At 42.2% G+C, this 23,293-nt stretch overlaps 1 protein-coding gene across 2 annotated transcripts in view; it reads right to left on the bottom strand.

Annotated features, from left to right (window-relative positions):
- Slob (Slowpoke binding protein) overlaps positions 1 to 23,293 on the bottom strand; it is a 320,372-nt gene that overhangs the window by 208,703 nt on the left and 88,376 nt on the right. The gene's annotated exons all lie outside the window — the stretch shown is intronic.

The raw sequence follows: 23,293 nt of genomic DNA, 5'->3' as shown, positions 1-23,293 counted from the left end.
CAGAAGCCTCAAAAACAAATCAGCGGATCTAAAACACATAATCCAAACTCATTCCGCTGATATAGTATTGGGCACAGAGAGTTGGCTGTGCAATGACATAAACGACCAAGAAATTTTCCCAATAGATTTCAAAGTTTACCGACACGATAGAGATACAAGACCCGGAGGAGGGGTTTTCGTGGCAGTTAAAAGTCATTTTGAAAGCAGGCAAGTTTCATTTGAAAATAATAACATAGAAAGTGTTTGGTGCACCTTAATACGGACCAATCAACCCAACATAAATTTATGCTCTTTCTACAGACCTCCAGACTCAGATTTGAAAACACTTCACACCCTCAACGATCAAATTTACAATTTTACACGTAAATATAATAACAGCATAAACATAATTGGTGGCGACTTTAATCTCCCTGGTATAGATTGGGACAACAATATCGTTAAATCTGGGACCCGCGATCGCGAATCTTGCAATTCCATGATAAAATTGGTTCAAAGAAACTCCCTCCATCAAGCAGTACGCATGCCCACCCGTGGAAAAAACATATTGGATCTATTTCTCACAAACACGCCTGAACGTATTATTAGTGTATCAACTGATGAGGGGTTGAGTGACCATAAAGCAATTAATGTCCACTTGGACATAGAAATAAAAAAGATCATTAAACCAAAAAGAAAAATTTATAATTACCATAAAGCAGACTTTGAATCTTTTGCCAATCAATTAAACTCTTCACTACCCGAGTTCAAAACCCGCTTAAGTCATGTCAACGTGGAAGAAACTTGGACAGAATTTGTCAATATTATGCAAAAAGGAATCGTAGATTTCATACCTATAAAATACGTTAAAGCAAATCGCGACCCCAGGTGGTACAATAAAGACGTTAGAAAAGCCCTTCGAAAGCAGAGAAAGCTACACTCTAGGGTAAAGAGGGCAGGCGTGAACACATCATCCCCTGAGAATAAACAATTATGGGACACATATAGATCCTCTAAAATTGAAACCAAAACACAATTACGTAGCGCTTTACTGGACTTTAAACGCAAAGTACTTTGCGAGCACTTGGACACTAACCCCCAAAGCTTTCTGGTCATATGTTAGGGAAGTAAATGGGAGTAAACAAACCGTGGCTTGCTTAAGGGATTGTAGCAATATAATTCATACAGACAGTGAGGGTAAAGCTAACATCCTAAATTCATTCTTCCAAAGCGTTTTCTCGAATGATGTTGCCACCGCATATCTCCAAGAAACAATACATACTCCACCCAGGGAAAAAATAACAGTGGACCAACAAGGAATTCTAAAATTGCTTAACGAGATTAAACCCAACAAATCCCCGGGTCCCGAAAATATACCAGCTAGGGTGATAAAACATTTAGCTCCAAACATTGCCCCGTACCTTGAATTTATATTTAACAAATCCCTCACAGAGTGCAAAGTACCTAAGATTTGGAAAACCGCGCAAATAACGCCTATTTTTAAAGGTGGTGACAGGGAGGATCCCAGTAATTACAGACCTATATCTCTCACTTCTATCTGTTGCAAAATCTTATAGCACATAATTGTCAGTTCAAACATGAGACACCTTGACAATATTAACTTTTTAAGTGACAATCAACACGGATCAGGAAAACCCGCTCCTGCGAGACCCAATTAGGATTATTTACACATGATTTACTTTTATCGGGTGAGAGAGGTAGGCAAGTGGATGCCATCTTCTTAGATTTTCAAAAGGCATTTGATAAGGTCCCGCATGGTAAACTCATTCATAAATTAAAGGTCGCGGGTATAAACATGGGCGCCATAAGTTGGGTTAAAGATTTTCTTTCAGAGCGGGAACAGAGGGTAGTCCTTGATGGCGCTAGTTCCGACAGCGTTCGAGTCACGTCGGGGGTACCTCAGGGAAGTGTGATCGGGCCGTTGCTTTTCTTGATTTTTGTTAACGATTTGAACCGCGAAGTGAAAAGTAAAATTAGGATGTTCGCGGATGACACGGTGATCTATCGGGAGATATCTGGGGATGAGGATCGTTTTATTCTAGAGCAGGATTTAGATTGCATTACTAAATGGTGTTCTAACTGGGGATTGACTCTAAATTATAATAAATGTTCAGTGGTAAATTTCTTTAAAAGAACATCGAGATTTGCTTACAGATTAGCTGGAGGTGACCTAGCAGTAGTTGATACGGCAAAATACCTAGGTGTTACATTCACAAAACACTTAACTTGGGGGACTCACATACGTAAAGTCTGCGGTCAAGCATATAAAAATTGGGATTCATTAGACGCATTGTCGGCAAAAGTGACTCGAAGGTCAAGGAACGTTGTGACCACGCTCTTGTAAGGCCTCATTTAGAATACGCATGCAGCGTGTGGGATCCGAGTTAAAAAGGCCTCATCCGGGAAATTGAGAAGGTTCAACGCCGGGCAGCCCGTTTTGTAAAAAATTCCTACGATAAAACGCAAAGCGTCACCGAAATGCTAATGGATTTGGGGTGGGAATCATTGGCTGAGAGACGATTCAATGCAAGATTGAAATTATTAAATAAATTTAGATCCGCATGTTTCATCACCGAGGTCTCGCAAATTATTCGTACTCCTACATACATTAGTCGCTTGGATCATGCAATAAAAATTCGGGAAATAGATGCCAGAACTAGCCGACTCAAGGACTCCTTCTTCCCACGGACAATACGGGATAGCAACTGCAGGGTTATAGATAGCAAAAATTCCACTTGCCACCCTCAGCGTCTAAAAAATAATTAGTTGTATTTAAATGCATGCTCTTCCACTAACCTTATGTGTTTTGCTATAATAACCCATTCTTTCCGAATGACTTCATTCATGTTCTGTTCATCTGTTTTTAAGTTTCCCTTTCAATCCCTCGTCCCTCTCCGCGGGGGCAAATTCCTGCTACCTGCAACGTTGGGTCCCAATCCCTGCCATTTAGAGACTCTTTGGGGGTAGAGTGTTTCGTGGTGCATTTTCATGTGGTAGTGATGTTTCAATTTCTTGCTTGTTGTGTCCTGGCTTCCGTGTTGTAGGATGGCTTTCGTGCTGCATCATGGGGTGCAGTTTTTTAGTTGTTTTGCGGTATATGTGTTTGCATGAGTATTGGATGAAGGGATTTTTGCATGAGTGTGTGCGCTGCTGTGGGTGTAATTTTCCGTGTTGTTTTTTTTTTGCATGTGGTATTTTTCTTTTTTACGGTTGGTGACCTAACACCCCCCGCCACACGCCCTTGCGGCGGCTTGCGGGGTATTATGTAGATGTAGATGTAGATGTAGATGTAGATGTTTTTAAGCCTCCCTTTCAATCCCTCGTACCTCTCCGCGGGGGAAATTCCTGCTACCTGCAACGTTGGGTCGCATTCCCTGCCTTTTACAGTTTCTTTCGGAGGGTAGAGTGTTTTGTGGTGCATGTTCATGTGGCAATTGTGTTTAACATTCTTGCTTGTCGTGTCCTGGCTTGCGTGTTGTAGGATGGCTTTCGTGCTTCATCCTGGGGTGCAGTTTTTTAGTTGTTTAGCGGTATATGTGTTTGCATGACTGTTGGATGTTGGAATTTCTGCATGAGTGTGTGCGCTGCTGTGGGTGTAATTTTCCACGTTATTGTTTTGCATGTGGTATTGTTCCTTTTTACGGTTGGTGACCTAACACCCCCTGCCACACGACCTTGCGGCGGCTTGCGGGGTATTATGTAGATGTACTTAGTACCCCACAAGCCGCCGCAAGTGCGCGTGGGAGGGGGGGGTGTTAGGGCACCACCTGTAATTTAGAAAAGAAAAAGAAAAAAAAACCGCATGCAATAACCACAAAATCACATTTCCACAAAAAAAACATGGCATACATTCATGCATGAACACTTACACCCCACACACATGCAAACACTCAATCTACATCTTACATACACATGCACCTGAAAGTATACCTAATAGCTTTGCAGTGTTTAACTTTGCTCCGACTTGTAAATTCAATGTTTTCAATATTTCTAAAGTTACTTCGGTTTCTTACTATTGTGATTTCTGATTGTTCGGGGAAAGAATGAGTATTTGTACCTATCTGTCCTGGAATCTATCTCCCTTAGTTTATCTTCTACATCTACATGTACATAATACCCCGCAAGCCGCCGCAAGGGCGTGTGGCGGGGGGTGTTAGGTCACCAACCGTAAAAAAGAAAAATACCACATGCAAAAAAAAACACGGAAAATTACACCCACAGCAGCGCACACACTCATGCAAAAATCCCTTCATCCAATACTCATGCAAACACATAAACCGCAAAACAACTAAAAAACTGCACCCCATGATGCAGCACGAAAGCCATCCTACAACACGGAAGCCAGGACACAACAAGCAAGAAATTGAAACATCACTACCACATGAAAATGCACCACGAAACACTCTACCCCCAAAGAGTCTCTAAATGGCAGGGAATGCGACCCAACGTTGCAGGTAGTAGGAATTTGCCCCCGCGGAGAGGGACGAGGGATTGAAAGGGAAACTTAAAAACAGATGAACAGAACATGAATGAAGTCATTCGGAAAGAATGGGTTATTATAGCAAAACACATAAGGTTAGTGGAAGAGCATGCATTTAAATAGAACTAATCATTTTTTAGACGCTGAGGGTGGCAAGTGGAATTTTTGCTATCTATAACCCTGCAGTTGCTATCCCGTATTGTCCGTGGGAAGAAGGAGTCCTTGAGTCGGCTAGTTCTGGCATCTATTTCCCGAATTTTACATGCATGATCCAAGCGACTAATGTACTACCTTGATCAAAAAGTTCCCGGAATAACAACCGTGTGTCGCTCCCATCGTTCCGATTTGAGTTCTGTTTTTTTTGTTAAATTGGTACATCTGTTGTTGAATTTCCCTTTAAATCTTAGTGTCATAACTTGACATTTGCAAAAGTTACGGTCGGTTTTCGGTATGTCCATCAGTGCTTCCTGCGATTTTTCCATTACTTCCTCTCGGCTGCTAAAACGCGTTCCCCGTAATGGTTTTTTAACTCGATTGAACAGAAAGAAGTCAAGGACAGGGAGCCAAATCAGGTGAATTCGGTGGCTGTTGGATGGTATTTGTTGCATTTTTCGTCAAAAAATTACGAATAATGATAGCACTGTGCGACGGTGCGTTATCATGGTGCAAAATCCACGAGTTTTCTGCCCACATTTCTGGTCTCTTTCGGCGAATTGCTTCACGCAAACGTCTCATAACGCCCAAATAATACTCTTTGTTTACTGTCTGGCCTTCTGGCAAAAATTCATGATGCACTACACCGTTGTAATCCATGAAAACCGTCAGCATTGCCTTCTTTTTTGACTGAAAACGACGTGGTTTTTTGGTCTCGGCTCATTTGGTGAACGCCATTCACTTGCCTGATGTCTGGATTGCGTGTCGTACTCATAAACCCACGTCTCGTCTCCAGTAATGATCCTTTTGATGAATGTGGGATCGGATTCAGCCTCGCAAATCATGTCTTTTGCGACGTCAACACGGTCTCTTTTTTGAATGAAATTGAGGTCTTTTGGCATGCTACACGACGGAAACCCAAATCATTAACCACAATGTCTTGGGCGGATCCATAGGCAATGTTCAAGTCCTCCGGTATTTCTCTGATGGTTAATTTGCGGTTATTGACCAACATTTCTTTTACTTTATCAATTTTTTCACCGACTTTCGATGTCGATGGTCTGCCACTGCGTTCATCATCTTCGATTGACTCACGACCACTTCTGAACCGCTCGTGCCACTGGTAAACGACCGTTTTTTTAGAGAATCGTTGCCGAAACACTTTTCCAACATTTCCAACGTCCGTGCGCCACTAAATCCGTTTTTTTACGCAAAATTTAATACAAGTTCGTTGTTGCAAATTTAAATCCATTTCTGCAATTGTAAAAAATCGCCAACACACACAGAGATAGATGTACTCTTGGCTACGTAACTTTTGCAAATGTCAAGTTATGACACTAAGATTTAAAGGGAATATCAACAACAGATGTACCAATTTAACAAAAAAACAGAACTCAAATCGGAACGATGGGAGCGCCACACGGTGGTTATTGCGGGAACTTTTTGTTCAAGGTAGTATGTAGGAGTACGAATAATTTGCGAGACCTCGGTGCTGAAACATGCGGATCTGAATTTATTTAATAATTTCAATCTTGCATTGAATCGTCTCTCAGCCAATGATTCCCACCCCAAATCCATTAGCATTTCGGTGACGCTTTGCGTTTTATCGTAGGAATTTTTTACAAAACGGGCTGCCCGGCGTTGAACCTTCTCAATTTCCCGAATGAGACCTTTTTCACTCGGATCCCACACGCTGCATGCGTATTCTAAATGAGGCCTTACAAGAGCGTGGTAACAACGTTCCTTGACCTTCGAGTCACTTTTGCCGACAATGCGTCTAATTAATCCCAATTTTTTATATGCTTGACCGCAGACTTTACGTATGTGAGTCCCCCAAGTTAAGTCTTTGGTGAATGTGACACCTAGGTATTTTACCGTATCAACTACTGCTAGGTCACCTCCAGCTAATTTGTAAGCAAATCCCGTTGATCTTTTAAAGAAATTTACCACTGAACATTTATTATAATTTAGAGTCAATCCCCAGTTAGAACACCATTTAGTAATGCAATCTAAATCCTGCTCTAGAATAAAACGATCCTCATCCTCAGATATCTCCCGATAGATCACCGTGTCATCCGCGAACATCCTAATTTTACTTTTCACTTCGCGGTTCAAATCGTTAACAAAAATCAAGAAAAGCAACGGCCCGATCACACTTCCCTGAGGTACCCCCGACGTGACTCGAACGCTGTCGGAACTAGCGCCATCAAGGACTACCCTCTGTTCCCGCTCTGAAAGAAAATCTTTAACCCAATTTACTGCGCCCTTGTTTATACCCGCGACCTTTAATTTATGAATGAGTTTACCGTGTGGGACCTTATCAAATGCCTTTTGAAAATCTAAGAAGATGGCATCCACTTGCCTACCTCTCTCACCCGATAAAAGTAAATCATGTGTAAATAATCCTAATTGGGTCTCGCAGGAGCGGGTTTTCCTGAATCCGTGTTGATTGTCACTTAAAAAGTTAATATTGTCAAGGTGTCTCATTATTGAACTGACAATTATGTGCTCTAAGATTTTGCAACAGATTGAAGTGAGAGATATAGGTCTGTAAATACTGGGATCCTCCCTGTCACCACTTTTAAAAATAGGCGTTATTTGCGCGGTTTTCCAAATCTTAGGTACTTTGCACTCTGTGAGGGATTTTTTAAATATAAACTCAAGGTACGGGGCAATGTTTGGAGCTAAATGTTTTATCACCCTAGCTGGTATATTTTCGGGACCCGGGGATTTGTTGGGTTTAATCTCGTTAAGCAATTTTAGAATTCCTTGTTGGTCCACTGTTATTTTTTCCATGGGTGGAGTATGTATTGTTTCTTGGAGATATGCGGTGGCAACATCATTCGAGAAAACGCTTTGGAAGAATGAATTTAAGATGTTAGCTTTACCCTCACTGTCTGTATGAATTATATTGCTACAATCCCTTAAGCAAGCCACGGTTTGTTTACTCCCATTTACTTCCCTAACATATGACCAGAAAGCTTTGGGGTCAGTGTCCAAGTGCTCGCAAAGTACTTTGCGTTTAAAGTCCAGTAAAGCGCTACGTAATTGTGTTTTGGTTTCAATTTTGGACGATCTATATGTGTCCCATAATTGTTTATTCTCAGGGGATGATGTGTTCACGCCTGCCCTCTTTACCCTAGAGTGTAGCATTCTCTGCTTTCGAAGGGCTTTTCTAACGTCTTTATTGTACCACCTGGGTTCGCGATTTGCTTTAACGTATTTTATAGGTATGAAATCTACGATTCCTTTTTGCATGATATTGACAAATTCTGTCCAAGTTTCTTCCACGTTGACATGACTTAAGCGGGTTTTGAACTCGGGTAGTGAAGAGTTTAATTGATTGGCAAAAGATTCAAAGTCTGCTTTATGGTAATTATAAATTTTTCTTTTTGGTTTAATGATCTTTTTTTTTTCTATGTCCAAGTGGACATTAATTGCTTTATGGTCACTCAACCCCTCATCAGTTGATACACTAATAATACGTTCAGGCGTGTTTGTAAGAAATAGATCCAATATGTTTTTTCCACGGGTGGGCATGCGTACTGCTTGATGGAGGGAGTTTCTTTGAACCAATTTTATCATGGAATTGCAAGATTCGCGATCGCGGGTCCCAGATTTAACGATATTGTTGTCCCAATCTATACCAGGGAGATTAAAGTCGCCACCAATTATGTTTATGCTGTTATTATATTTACGTGTAAAATTGTAAATTTGATCGTTGAGGGTGTGAAGTGTTTTCAAATCTGAGTCTGGAGGTCTGTAGAAAGAGCATAAATTTATGTTGGGTTGATTGGTCCGTATTAAGGTGCACCAAACACTTTCTATGTTATTATTTTCAAATGAAACTTGCCTGCTTTCAAAATGACTTTTAACTGCCACGAAAACCCCTCCTCCGGGTCTTGTATCTCTATCGTGTCGGTAAACTTTGAAATCTATTGGGAAAATTTCTTGGTCGTTTATGTCATTGCACAGCCAACTCTCTGTGCCTAATACTATATCAGCGGAATGAGTTTGGATTATGTGTTCTAGATCCGCTGATTTGTTCTTGAGGCTTCTGCAATTTATAACAAGTATAGTTAAGTTATTTTGATGTTGAATAACGTCCTTATTTGTGCCTGACTGTAGTTTAGGACGCCTTTGTGGGGAAGTGCGTGTCACAATTCTTTCTAAATCAATGCCAGTGTTGTCGGTGACTTTTATATTTTTATTAATAATATTATACGCGCTATCCCCAGATGTTACTGACCCACTAAGTGACCTGCCCTTTATCCTAAAAAAGGCCTACAGTGGTCGAGTATCCTATCCGCTACCTTACTCGCCGCTTCCGCCGTGTAATGGACCCCAGATCGGTTAAGGGGAGTCCTGCAAGATCGGAGGGTTGGTCTCAGGTCGACGAAGGAGGCTCCTATGTCCGAGCAGAATCTCGATAGTCTCTGGTTTATGCCTTCCACTCGGCTCCAAACCAGAGACCCGCGATCCTCCCTCGGAACGATGCTGCAGACCGTTAGTCCCAGCCGAACCCCCTCGACGCCCTGGACGCGCTTCACCTCGGAGCTCAGTTCCCTAAGGGAACGGAGGACCTCCTCGGATCCACGGTCCGTGACGTCGTTGGTGCCCACATGGGCCACGACCTGCAGCCTAGAGCACTTCGTGCCTTTGACCGCCGCCTCGATTGCCTTCGTCACCTGAGGGACTCCTCCGCCTGGTATACACCAGGCGGTCACCAGTTGATCGGCGCCTACGCGGCGCGCCCTTTCCCTCAATGGAACCACTCTAAAAGCTATCCTTCAATTTTTAATGGAACTTTTAATTTTATATCATATACGACGTTCCCTTTATTTCAAAACAAGTTTCCTATGAGTGCCAAGCTTTGAGTTCCAAGCAAAACGCTAGTAAATTTGGAGTTTATAACCAAGGACCTTGTCTTTAAATCACGTGAAATGTCAGGAATTAATGAAAATATATTGTTGGCGACCGTCCATATATTTAGCTTGCACTCGAATCGTTACACAACTATGCAGCCACAAATCGCCGGTTTACATTTTTTTATATTACTACAATATAAACGTTCCCCTACTATATAAATTTATATTATTATACGTATCGTGGGTTTATTTATTCAGACATTTTTCAAGTTCTGCCATAATTAATTAAAATAGTTGAGCCATGTTGGCCATAAACTTTCGAATGCATTTAGTATTTCTAAATTCATTACAATGCCCTATTGCTGACATATGTTAGGCACCACGGGCTTTATTTTTTTTACTTTGACTATGTGTAGGGAGTCAATTGCTGAAAAATTTTTAAAGCATTATAGCTTAAAATGTTTAGAAAAGCAAGGATTTGCATCTACATCTACATCTACATAATACCCCGCAAGCCGCCGCAAGGGCGTGTGGCGGGGGGTGTTAGGTCACCAACCGTAAAAAAGAAAAATACCACATGCAAAAAAAACAACACGGAAAATAACACCCACAGCAGCGCACACACTCATGCAAAAATCCCTTCATCCAATACTCATGCAAACACATAAACCGCAAAACAACTAAAAAACTGCACCCCATGATGCAGCACGAAAGACATCCTACAACACGGAAGCCAGGACACAACAAGCAAGAAATTGAAACATCACTACCACATGAAAATGCACCACGAAACACTCTACCCCCAAAGAGTCTCTAAATGGCAGGGAATGCGACCCAACGTTGCAGGTAGCAGGAATTTGCCCCCGCGGAGAGGGACGAGGGATTGAAAATGCATACAGAGTAATTGACTAAACGGTGCGTGAGATGAGGTGAGGCGGTCTCTCAAATGGGCGGCAGACTTTTATATTATTTGCTAATGAATTCAAAATGTTTTCGAATTGATGGCTCCAGAAATACATCCATTCGTAAACTCCGCCTTTTCTAAAATTTTGCGGCCTGTAACATCATTGAATGGAACTATTTATCTAATTCTCTATCGGCAAAAATACTTTAATGTGCCGTAACGAATTTGGCTTTATCTCGGATAGCCAAAATATTCTTTGTTTCTTTTCCTTCGGCTCTCTCTTGAGACGTCTGTTCAAATTCTAAGGGGATCGAGATGGTGCGGGGGCTAGCGTACTGGCTTCCTACCCAGAGGGCCCGGGTTCAAATCCCGGCGGTGTTGAATATTTTTCAGAGGTATCTCGATCCCTACTTGAGGTGCTTTGTGGAGGGCACTTTGAGTGAGTACGCCGTCCGTCGGATGGGACGTTAAGCTGCGGACCCCTTGGCGCCTTTCGTAAAGAGTAGGCTAATGCCGACGCCGGGTTTCTCTCCACTCTTCATCCTTTCCTATCCATCCCCTATGGCGCAAATGACCTCAGCTGTCGGTCGCCTCCCCTCAAAACTACTACTACTACTACTCAAATTCTAAAAAGGAAGTGTCCAAGTTAAGCTCAAATAATAGTAAGTAATTAAAAATTAGTATAAGCTTATTAATCAAGATATATTCCTAGTTTATAGTTGTATTTTAAAATTAACAATATAAGACTAGTCAAAGAGTGTAAAAAATAACAGAAACTCTACACTTCCAAACACTTTTGAATGCCCTACGACCATGGTTTCGATGCTGCCCATCATCATCAGAGGTAATGATGGGCAGCATCGAAACCATGGTCGTGAGACATTAAAATGTGTTTGGAAATGTAAATTTTCTGTTATTTTTTACCCTCATCATGAAGGAATTCCACAAAGTTAAGCCTGACACTGTTAACTTTAGTCAAAGAGTGTTTTAAAAAGCCCGTCAAATACAAGAAAAATGCATCAAGGGATAAAGGATACTTTATTATTATTCATCGACTCCATTACCCGATATCAATCCGCATATTTAGCAATATTACCAAATTGAGCAACTGAATCCGCAGGTGATCACGGTAAATCAACTTGCAATAGGAATGAAAAGTTTCAGACACCCCGAATCCTCATCAAATTGGAGACAATGTGAAAATAACAAATCGATTCGTTGAGACGGGGAAATAATTCCGAACGGTTCAATCAAAAGCCTTCAGCTACTTCATGCTCTGTGTTTCCGGGAAGGCTTTATCATCGACCATCAATGAAAATGTCGGTTGGTTGTGACTCAGCAACGGGTCCGCTCGGCAATTTTAAGCTTGCATGCACTTCCCTCTCCCGGCGATGGAAACAGCGTGAAGCGCGCGCAAACCCCAAATTCGTCGCGGGGGAGGTGTGAGACGCGTGAGGGCCCGTCTCGAGGTGGGATGAGACGAGGGGCGCTACCTTACCTTCTCCCCATCACCCCTACCCTCATTCCCAGCCGCTCCCGGAAGGTATGCCCCGGCGCACACGTCATGTGCCCGCTTACTCTACGCTAGTCTCCATGCTCCCTCGCATCCTTGGGAACGCGGAAGTGATTCCCCCACTGAACCCATATTTTTAGAAATCCTCCCACATTTTTGGCCGTGGGACTGCTTGCTAACTGGTTAAACTAATTCTTCGTGCGTGCCCTATTGAGCAGACGCATTATTTCCCCACAACTGGATTCCGAACGGGGTTTCGAATTATACGTAGAACCTCGAAGTTTTGTGGCATCGAAGCCGAGGCTAACCTACATCATTTCATGCAAAAAAAGTAGGAAATACCGAAGGTGTGACGTTAAAATGGTATCATTTTTGAGGCTACGGTAATTTCCTGCCTTTCTTCCAATGAAGGCCAATGTCGGTTTTGTCTAACTCGACCGCCGCATCATGCTCAAAAATCGTAAATTCTCGCTCATCGTCGGCGTATATTTGCAAACAAATTGTCATGGCGAAACTGTCAATAATCCGTAGGGGGTGTGCAACAAAATCCTATCTAATAATTCAATTTTTTTATACCCCCGAGTGTGCAGTTGCAAGAGAATTCGCAGGAGTTTGACAACAGAAATTTAGACTTGATGATCAAACAAGTGGTTTTTTTCAATGATAATCCATTAGCGTTTGCGATAAAACTAAACATGTACTAGCGAATCAAATAATTAGTCACAAACTAATGGAGTAAATTAATCATTTGTGCAAGAGTAAAAGGGAGGGCAAACGTTTTTGCTTGTAAATAATTTCGGGAGATCGCAGTAATGTTACAATATTTTTGGTTTTATGCCAAAGGACGTGAAAGCAAAAAACAACTTAAATACATATTTGTTACCAATCACGTGTTTCAAATGTTGTTAGGTTTAACTGTGAGAAGTATCAAAAGCCACTTCATCGGAGCGCCTTGCTTCCCTTGCAAAGGCCTCTGATTATTAAAGTAGATGGTTTTTGTAGTCTTCCCCATGAGAGAGTCCGTCCTGAATGTAAGATACGGTAGGAAATCACGAGCACAAATAGTATCGGAGGCCAAGTATTTGAATTACCAGTGTTTTCATAAAATAATTAGTTAATGGCACTATTTTAATTTTAATTTATGCAACATTATGGAAAAACTCTTCATGTGGCCATCGTCCATTTGCCATCGTGTAAGCAAACCTAGCTCCACTAATGTCAGATAAAAAGACCTATTGGGCCTGGGTGTTCACCCACAAATTTTGGGTGGCCTATCATCATCTCATACCTTTGTGCTGTCAAGGTCCGCGTGCTGCAGTGGGATAAACAGGTATGAATTCTCGGTCCCGAAATTCCACCACAACTTGTTAATATATTATTCCCATTTTAATTAAAAGGTAACAGAACTTAAGCATTCAAGGAGCTTAAGTTAGAATGTAAGGTTTTATATTTATATTATTAAGGTATTATATATATTAAATATAATATTTCCTTAAGTCTTGAAAGGTGACCCTTAACGGTTTAAGGAAATATTATATGATATAGTCCGTCTTAAAAAGGTTGCAAGGAGCTCAAGTTCCCTTTTCTACAACTAGACAATTTATTTATATACATATTCGTCTTTCAGAGCAGCTAACGAATATTTCTGTACATTTTCTTTTCCCCCATTAGATAATTCAAGCAGGCCTTCACATGAGCCTAAACGCACTCTTGAAATGACTTGAACTTTAGATCCTATCTTCGTCGTTTTTCATTACTTTTGTCGGCAATTTTCAAAATTAATTGAAAAAATATTACTTTTTTAGTAGCGAGCGACGAAGTACGTTAAACATTCATTGGCATAAATACGAAATAATATTTTCTTAACTCAAGAACAGATGCAGTGCTTTTGGAACATTTATGAAAGCACTCTTTTCTTTTCTGAGAAGAATGAAACTTGAAGTAGGTCACATATGGCAATTCGCAGCTTCTAAAATAATTGAAATACATTTTGATGCAAATTAATGGAAGCTATTTGTATTCGCACAAACTTCCCTTCGGGCTCAAAACACTAATGGGACAAAGCTATCATTCCCTATTGGCCATCTGACTTGACACTCCCTTCCAATGGACTGCGATAGATTCGGGGGGGAAGTATTTGAAAAATGTTCATTAAATACTTCAGCTGAGCATGTTAACATCTCTTCCACTGCAAAATAGTTCATCTATATTCCTTAAAAACATTTCACACATGCTTTAATTTCAATCAGTCAACATTTTCTCGATTGAAAGTGAAGAAGTATTATTCCGTGTGAATGCTAGTTTCAACATGGCTCCATGTTTTTAGTCTATTCAAGATGCATTAAATGAGTTCTGAAACAGGTGAATAAACCTCAGCACTATTCGTTTTGTGCGTCATTCGTGAGCCGAAATCACTGAAAAGCATGGCACACGGAACTACACCATTTGCGCAATACATTATGTTACTGCAATCATTCCCTGCTGTTCTTTTTATACGAACCTCTACTGTGAGTAGATGACACTACCAACTGGGGTCCAACAGTGTACGAAATGTACTCACTCTTGTTTTCAATTCATGCGGTTATGATATTCCGCAGCTCAAAACACGGGAGTTAAATTACTTGCGAACACCTAATATGAAGGTAAAGCATATGAACCGTGAAAATTGGGCATGCAACTTTGTAATATCCTCGTAGCGTTCGTTGCGGCAGAATCAAAAGTAAAGGTAAAAATGCACATCAATTCAAGGAACTCTGCTGAGCGTTATATCGCCGCCTTACTATGTACACCACTCAATCAACGAAAGAGTCTTCCGATCCTTTTCGTTTGGTTTCTTCATTGTAAAAAACCTATACGAAATATGGATATAGTACTCGGGGGGAATGAGCTCTTCGAGGGCCATAATCATTTTCTTAGGCACGGATTAGAATGACAAACGCAAAACGATGTACATTTTAGGGCGTCTCAAGGGGGTATCATTGGCCAATTGGCCAACGATATGCAGACCCGATACTATGCACCAATCATCGTTTGGCACCAGATTTCCTGCACCAAGGCACCATCATATGAAATTACGGGAAAAACTGCAGGTGGAAAGTTCTTTTGAGAGAAAAAAATCGGATTACCAATTCCATTTATTCAATATATGCGTAACGCACTCAAAATAAGTTATGAATCTTTATCAATTTAAAATGATTTTTTTAAGATTTTTCTCTGAGATATGATGATTCTATAGGGTTTTGTACTTCAGTAATTTTATCGGGGTACGCTCAAATATGCTAAATGTATATGTACTCAACATTTATAGAAGCAATATTGTACAAGTAAGGGCGTTCTGATTAATTCCCTGCATTCATTTATGAAATGAGAAGGCCGATTTTGTCGAGTGTTGACGCAAAGGCCGACTGCAGTGACAGCTACCGCAAAAATATATCGGAACACCCGAGCTAAATGATGATATGGAAAGAGAGGCTGGATGATGTGACTTGCACTCTCTGGCCGCCCTTTGTTAATCACTACACAGGCGGCGCAATTGTATAACTCAGTCAGAGGAAACAGGACATTGAATCAGATTTTAGGGAGATAGTGCATGCCATAATCAGCCAACGGAATATGTGTAGTCATCTTTAAGCGCATTGCGTAACAATTTTTTCATGATCAGATTAGGACAATTCTTAAGAAAAGTGCGTAAATTAAAGAGATTCAAAAGAAAAAGAAAAGATAAGAAGCTGAGCGAAGTAAAGGGTATAAATTAAAGCAATAATTGTCAAAATACCTTAGCATTATTGCAGAGGTAATACACGGAGTAATAAGGACATAGAAACAAAGAAATCAGCCTTTAATAATGAAGGAAAACCATGACAGTGACATAAATAGAACGCAAGAAAAAATAAGTAAAGACTCAAATATGGGATAGAGCGTTGTACTTAAAGGAAATCAAGAGCTATTAATGGGAAATATATAAAATTAGACTAACTACAATCGGAGAAGAGTTGGAATGGCTGGAGAAGAGATTCCGTGGGATAAAATGTTCATAAAAATTCAACGAGGGCGATACTGAAGGTAAATTGTTCATCGAAGGCCACGATAGAGGGTTGTATTGTGTGAGGCGGGAAGCGGGAGATAGGGGGGAGGCATTTTGCGCAGAACGTATGATGAGGGGGACAAAGAAAAAAAGACAGGGCGAACAGAGCTAAGATTTTGAGAAACTAATTTATAGACTGACGACTTTGTATCGTACTTCTCAGGGAACGCCCGAAATGTACGTCTCGTGGATCCCGGAGGTGAGAGAGAACATAAAACGAATCGCCGACACTTGACCCTCGACCGGGGCGACATGGACGCACGCGAGGGCAGGAGAGATCGACGGCGCGCGAATTTACAGCCCGCGTCGTGATGGGGCGCCTGCACTCACCCGATTGGCCGGGCCTCACCGCGGGGGTGGCGACCCCCCGCCTGGGGACCCAGCCCCACGCAAGAGAACAGCTTCGCCAGGGAGTCCATGGTCTTGGGGCGCGCGTCCGCCGTCGGTCGGAGCGGCGTTCTCTCGCCGGGGCACGCCTCCAGCCGGCGGGTCGCCACCCGCGCCTCGCCCTCGTCCACGCTCGATGTGCGCAGGCGGCGCGCGTCCTCGCCGGTCGCCGCGTTGGCGGCCCGCATAGCACGCCGGTCCAGCTCCATGGCGGAGTGAGCCCGCTGCTGGAGGGCCTTCCTGGAGCGGCGCGGTCGGCCTGAGGCCCTCAGCTGACAGAATCGGTCGTGGCCAGTTCGAAACTCGCCTCGGGGGGGCGGGCCGCTCTCCCGTCGGGACATGTACAGGTTGAACATGGTCGGGGCGCGGAGCTAAGAGTATCCGGTGGGCGCCTGTGCCACCGGGGCCACCACCGGGAAGCCCCCAATGGCTCCCCCCGCCCCCTCCTCCACTTGCACGGATTCTCCCTACCGGCCCCCATCCCCCCCTGCTCCGGGGGCGCCTTATCCCTTTAGCCGCCAGCACATCGAGGGTCTCCTGCTTGAGGAAGGCCGGGCGCGGGAGGGAGGCCCGTTCCCCACCTCGGGGAGCCTTCAAATGGCGGCAGTCCACCCGCAAATCTCCTTCAAAGCCCAATGCCGCCACTCTTTGACGCCGCTGTCGGCCGCACCGTCGGCAACCGCCGGCGTAGTTGGCGGCCCCGTCACGGAATGCAGAGTTGTCGAGTGCTGGCGGCGTTGGTTTCAGCACACACTCCTTGTGACACCAACTTCGAGTCCAGGGTGAATACGAGTTTGAATTGGTGCGTTCAATGGCCTACGGGTTGACCCGCGGCCAGCACGGAGGCCGAATACGCACCTTTGAATGCGCACCTGGTTTGACCCGCATCTTGAGTACTGTATAGCTTATATGTATGAGGGTGTAGCTGTCTCCAGATCCATCCCCAGGTGAGGAATATCGACACCATAGTGAGCATACCACTGAAATGAGGCAGGCAAAAAAGAATTCGTATCCCTCAGGAGAACAAATTAGATTTTTGTAGGTTTTTGTATTTCCATCCAACCAGAAAATACCAATGACGCTCCTCGTATTTTTTGCCATAACTGACATTATTTCATAACGTCCCAACGTTCTAGATGGGCTATTATCCGTTTGATATTCTTCGTTCGACTTCTGGTCATCTAATCTCCCTCTTCAAACAATTATCTTGAACATATTTTCTACCAAAAACCCTCCGAGGGCATATATGGAATTTCCTCGCCCAGGACTTGAGCGGACGGTTGACTTTACGACATACTCCTTGAGAGAGCGGGTCGCTCTGACACGGGGACATATTCACGTTAAATATGTCCGAGGAGTGGGGCGATGGACACTGATTCGTACACAGACTTTAAAACTCATTAAATATCACACACTGATCTCTCTCCGTGTAAGAATCAATTAATTTAACATTATCATGAAAAACAATTATTCTTAATGCATATTTGACCACTGTTTTACAGCAGTAATCGGGCTCTTGATCATCCTTGGCCGCGAAGAAAGTACCAGACTCAGTAGCATATAGACTATTCTTGCCTCATGAGAGAACAATGCCCCCGGATAGCATAAAAGTTAAAGAGAGATCAGTGTTAAAAAGTGAAAAGTCGAACATTAAAAGTGAGAGTTTGGCAATTCTGACGATAAGTTTTGCATTATGGGATATTATGGCTTGATTTTTTCTGGGAAGTGAAACCCAAAGTTTCACAATTTTTATGAAATGTTTTTAATTTTAAATTTCGCGTCCCACCATTAGTGTCAATATTTTCCAATGCATATCCGGTAGTAACTGTTATCTGAATAATGAGGACCGTAAAATTGTGATTTGGATCAAGGATGAACTCATTTTTTCTATGCATTTTGTTTGAGTTGGTTGGGAGATAGTCAAGTCGTATTCTAGACTCGTTTGCAGGGAGAGAGGAGGGGGATGAGGTTGTTTTGCAGCCCGAAATCAGTTGTCATGTTGGATGACCAAATATGCAGATTAGAAGATAAGGAGGACAGGCGTAACATTATTCCAGAAATACGACGTAATAGTTACAGAGGAGGGCTCAAAATGAGTCGGACTCCATTTACGTACTCCTTCATTACATTTCTAAACGTTCCAACTCTATTTCATTTTCTTCATCCGATTTATTTCATCTTAGCGAGACAAGGGAATTAAGTAGGTTCCTGCATGACACTTTCAATAGAGCAGCGTCTACACCGACCGCCATCATTTTATTTTCAGAGCATATTTTTCCATTGAAATGAGTGCTTTAAGATAAATGATAGAAAACACAAAAGGATCTCAATCCATAAGCCAATGTTTAGTGATATAAAGCATTAATAGTAGACTAAGGCTACTCGTATCTAGCAAATAATTATTTTATCCCTCCAAACAAAACATAATCCGACATCATTCTCTTCAACAATCCCCTCTTCATCTCCGTATATTTCCTTCCTTCCTTCATTCCGTCCAGCATCCCTATCCTATTCCTGCCCCTTCTTTGTTTGCCTATCTTAATCGTCATTCATCATTGATACTAGAATTAGAAAGAAAATCTACCGCTTAAGGTAGATTTTGGATGGACAAAACCACCAAATAAATATTTTGTTTCTCCGAAAAAACCAAATTCAACGCTCTATTCTGCAACATGCCCATCTTCATCTCTGTATACTTCCTCGCTCCCTTCATCCAATCCAACATCCCTATCCTGTTCCTTCCCTTTCCTCGTTTGCCCAACATTCTCCCCTCAATTACAGTCTTTAACATCCCGCTGCCGGTCAATACTCCCTTCATCCACTTTTCCTGCCTCCATAAGATTTCTCCCAACAAACCCCTCTCTTCGCCCACCATACCAAGAATTTCCTCATTTGTTTTCTTCTCTGTCCATTTCACCTTCTCCATTCTTCTCCGCACTCACATTTCAAAAGCCTCCAGTCTACGTCTATCCTCCTGCTTAAATGACCACGTTTCCGCGCCGTACAGAACTACGCTCCATATCAAGGTTTTTACGAGTCTTTTCTTAATATCCTTACTCAAAGTTCCTCTCATCAATTCCCTCCTCCTTGTGAAAGCCTCTTTGCCTAGTGCAATTCTTCTCCTTATGTCCCTACAATTTGGACATTTCCATCCAAAACAATTCCATGAAACATGAAATGTATCACATGTTCTAGTTTTTCCCTTCCCTTTTATAGCATTTAACTTAGCCTCTCTCTTTAAAGAAACGACATAAACTATGATTAATTTACATTTATTCTTATCCCATATCTCACACAAAATTTTCAATTCACTAAGCAATGCTTCCAGCCCCTTGGCTGATTGAATATTAAAGCTTGATTATCTGCAAAACTAACTCATGTCATGAATTATCCACCGACTTGTATTCCTATCTCGAGTTCTTTTCGTGCCTCTTTTATTATTTCCGTATATCATGCGCTTAACAGCACCAGTGATAATGGGCAACTCTTTTAGCAATACGTCCATTAGTTTTCCAAATTCACTCCATCAAATAACTTTTCAAAATCTACCAAACAGGCAAATACATCGTGATTGTATTCTATATTCCTCTCAATTAGTGCCCTCATTATTTCAATAGCATCACGCGTACCTCTCCGCTCACCGAACCCAAACTGATCATTCCCTAAGTAATATTATGCCCTTTTTTCTATCATTTTGTTGATAATCCTCAGAACCACTTTAGTTGCGTGGGATATCAAACTTATTTCTCTGTAATCCTCACATAACAAAGCCTTTATCTTTTCTGGAATAAGAACAAGCACTGGCCTGACAAAACCTTCCGGCCAGATTCCTTTAGAATTACTACTATCCGTTACAAATTAGTCCACATAAACTCTTCCTCCCACCTTTTCCTAAGCCGCAGTGGTTGCGCAGGAATGTTTTCTACCCTCTCAGTCTTATTTGAATCCATCTCCCGTAATCCATGGTTTCTTTTGAACAGTTCCTATAGCTTCTTTTGGGGTTTTCGTCAGCCCTTTTTTGATATATTACTATTTTTCTTCGAAAGTACTCAGTTCCTTTCCCTCACTCATGATTTTCTTAAGAGCATGCTGATACTCCTTCCTTGTCAATCCAGTTAATGCTTCTACATTTCACTTCCTAACCGACCGACTTGCCCTGTCTAAACTTTATAATTACTTAATTGTGATGAGAGATCGCATCCACTCGTGGGAAACTGTACGAATTGATCACGCTGTTCTAAAATCTGTGCCTAACCATAATGTCATCTAACTAATACATTTCTGAGTCACCTAGCATTTTTCATGTATACCTACGCCTTTTGTAGTGTCTAATCCAAGTGCTGGTGATGATTAACCCCCGCCTCCTTGCAGAATCCAATTGTTTTCTCCCCACGGCCATTCCTCGTTCCTTAACTAAGGACCAAAACTACAGTCTTTCGCCTCAACACCAAGCATTCCTTCTCCTACCATCAGAATCCAATCGCCCATCATTATCGAACTATCAACAATGATCAAATTCGTCAGGTCTGCTTTCTCTTCTATTAATACCATTTTATTAGTCACTTGCTATATTTTTACCACTAGCTACCTTTTCGTTCCATATTACTTCCACCCCTCGCGGGCTTTCTTCCATTTTGCTGTACATACTGTATATCTATTGATCCATTAATCCCCGATATTCTTCTATCTTACCTCACACAACCCTAAAATAACTACATATATTGCCTCTTTCCCGTAAAAACCACTTCATATTTTCTAATTTCCCTGACCTCAACATCGCTATAACTTAATAAGCCCCTAGACTCTACTAAAAGAGTTCCGTCCTCTTCTGTTTCATCTGTGCTGCTGCTGTCGATTTTGCTTTGCGAGGACTTCGTGAGATGGCGGCCGCAGAAATCTCGATACTCTTGCTTCCGGGCATGATGGCCGATTGGGTCGAGTTCCGTAGCTGCCGGGGTATGTCATCGAACGAAGCTGCTTCCGTGGCAGGGCGAGGACAACGCGTGCCACCCACGGTGGTGAATGAGCTTCAATCGTAGGTTGAATCTAATGCTATTCAGTTGGTGTCGAGCGCCATCAGAGAGGCACGCCTCCCAGCAGTGTGCCTGAGGCAGCTGGGTGGAACGGGAAGCGATTCAATATGGCAATGTAGAATGTAATAAGATGCAGAAATGAGAATAAACAATATTTGGGTTTTACTGACTCTGTGAGGTAGTTTTAATGACTTCGGGAATGGGAATCGTACAGAATAGGCGGTGTAATGGAAAATAAACGGTGAAATAGTAGACAAGGGTGTCGCGTGCGATAGATTGACACTTTTGATATTTAGTATTTCGCCTATATTGTAGAAAGCAACATTTTTTTGTGCTAAGAAAAAACTAAAATGGAACGCGTATATTACCCACGTTTCGAGCTAATCCATTGCTAATTTAATCACAAGAGGAGGAAAATACATTTTATATTGGCTGAAATAATTCATTTAAAAATTAAATGATAAGATAATACAATTTCAATAAATTCGCAATAAAAATATAATCTATCAGAATTTAATATAAAGGATGGGTTTTTTAAAATTATTTGTCGTTTCAAGTAGCCTTCTTCGACATAGAAACGCTGTTTCGAAGGATATTTTTTAGTCAGGGGAAATGAAAATAGAGAGTTTCTCTTGAATTGCAAACTAGGGTGAGGCCATTGTAACGAGTAGTAATGAAGAGTCAAACATTTGTAACGCTTTAAGCTTGAACTGTGGATAATTTACCTCGTATTATAATTAACTCCATTCATTCATCAATGAACGAATTTTGATGAGGGAGAGGCAATTCTTCAAAATGAATGGCCTTAAATTAAATGATATACAGGTTACGTACAATTAGTATCGGGACTGGTTCCAAAAATCAAAATTTAATGCAGTTTTCATTACATTTACTTAATAATCTTCAAAATACATTCCTCCTGCATCGATACAATCAGTTCAGCGCATCTTCCAATCGCCAAAAGCCCGCTGGAAGTCGTTTTCCGGAAAACTGTTAAGAGCCTTTGTCGTCACCGCTTGAACCAACTCGATGGAGTCCAGCCGATATTCTTTGAGCTCCTTTTGAGCTATTCCTAGAGGTAATAACGTTGTCGAGAAAATCTTCATCTTCCTAGACGCAGTCCAAACTTTCTTGCGAAATTTCCACCCACGACAGTTTTTGTTCCTCGCTCAAGACTTTCGGCGCCAGCTTCGCGCACCATTTCCTCATCGGAAGAACCTCTGTTACAATGGCGTGGACCGTTCCGACTGAAAGGCCGGACTCCTCACTGATAAGGGCGATGGTTAAACGCCCATCAGAGTCCAAAACACTTTTCACTTTTGCTACCCGAGCATCGGTTCGAGCGGTCGTCGGGCGTCCGACGCGGTGTTCGTCTTCGACGAGCTCCCGGCTTTCCTTAAATGTTTGTGCTACTCTTGTGCGGCATCATCCCCATAAGCCTGTTTAATGAATTCAAGGGTCTCCGACGCGGATTTCCTGAGTTTAACGCAAAACTGCGCAGAGTAGCGTTGCTCGACGGTGCGCTCCATGCTGGCGCGACGACACCACAAAAAATCACACGTCACAAAAATCCACCTCCTGTCTCAACGCATGCCCGGAGGCGACTGAGCTTAAGGGCGCCTGAGTAGTGGAGGACCCCTCTACCGAGCCGACCGGTCGGACCCTTATCCACCGCTCCGTGGAACTACAGGGTACCAGTGCCGATACTCATTGTACGGACCCTGTAGAATCAATTATAACCCCGCTTTCAAGAGAGAAAAATATACATTGCCGAATCCTTTCATGCCCACACGGGCTTACCCGAAACTCTAAATTAAGGTTCTTTAGTAAAATCTACATTACTCATTTAATTATTATACTATACAAGTGTATGT

This window comes from Hetaerina americana, unplaced genomic scaffold (assembly GCF_022747635.1).
Source record: "Hetaerina americana unplaced genomic scaffold, ioHetAmer1.1.p SCAF_23, whole genome shotgun sequence".
In the NCBI taxonomy this organism is placed as follows: Eukaryota; Metazoa; Arthropoda; class Insecta; order Odonata; family Calopterygidae; genus Hetaerina; species Hetaerina americana.
The sequence above is the reverse complement of the archived record's forward strand: the minus strand, read 5'-3'. Positions and strand labels throughout refer to the sequence as shown.